Below are 1,241 nucleotides of genomic sequence, written 5' to 3'. Positions count from 1 at the left end.
TGTACCCAATTTCCCAGAGAGTAAGGGGGCAGAGAGTAAGGGAGCAGGGTCAGAAGTATGAGTCAGCCTGGGCTACAAAGTGAGACTTTATCTCAAAAAGAATTGACATGAAGGAACTTGGTGTTTTGTTTTTTTTTTTTTAGGCACACACACACACTTGTGCGGTGAAATATAATATAAGGCAAAATAATTCAGGCTTCTGGTCAGCTTCAGATCTTCCTGCACCTGCCTGGAATACTTGAATTATATATGTGAGCCACAATTCCAACCCCATACAATCTTTTTATTTTTCTCTTTTAAGTATTAAAATGAAGGGACAGCCAGGATTGCACAGAGAAACCTTGACAGAAATATAGTTCTACAGAACATAAAAGATAACGTGTTCTAACCAGTGGCTTCCCGACAGTGACATTTTTTTTTTTTTTTTTTTTTTTTTTTTTTACCTCTAGACCCTTTAAGGAAGCCCTGCTAATACGAAAACACTTTCTTCAGCGCTCAGGAATGCTAGGCTCAAAGTGCAGGCCAGTCTCACCAAGCTAGGTCACTTGGGCAGTCAGGAACTGAAGACCTGATTGTTCCCAGTACACCCTCCCCCAAAGATGGGGTGCCTGGAGGTCCTGGGGATGATGCTGAGAGAGTAGGCAGCTTCAGAAGGAACCTGGGTCCAGGGACCAGTAGGAGGAAACTATTAAGAAGTTAGTAAGAGGACAGAGGCACTCTTCTGCCCAGCAGGTTTCTGCAGTAAAAACTGTGATGGAAATAACCCATTCCTCGGGGGTGAGGGGCAACGGACAGCAAGGTCAAATGACGCCCAGAAAGACCTGTTGTCAGCTTCCAGTGTCTCCGCTCCACATTGGACTTTAGAGACTTTCTAGAACAGTGTAAAGGCTTAGTCTCTCTCCCCTGCTGTGGCCAGAAGAGCGTTTCTGGAACCCACTTACAAATCTGAATGCTAGACATTATCTATTGACAACAGTCTAAGAAACGCACAGTGCATGTGTTTTCAGCGGGCAGTCCTACCAGCTGGACTTCCTAAGCTCCTCCGGAGTCATTCTTTCCCGGGAGACCCTGTCCCTTACAATTCCACATGCCCTTTTGGCGGACAACCCTTGGGGTGGCTGGTAGACTTCCTGGGGCCTCCTCCTCTGCGAACTACACTGTCTCGCTTTCTGGTTGCTGTGTCGCCGCGTCCCGGGTCTCCGCCAGGCTAAGGCACGACCGGAATGCGCTGGAGGACTCGG

Source organism: Chionomys nivalis, chromosome 13 (assembly GCF_950005125.1).
Source record: "Chionomys nivalis chromosome 13, mChiNiv1.1, whole genome shotgun sequence".
NCBI classification, from domain to species: domain Eukaryota; kingdom Metazoa; phylum Chordata; class Mammalia; order Rodentia; family Cricetidae; genus Chionomys; species Chionomys nivalis.
This window is presented reverse-complemented; position numbering follows the sequence as displayed.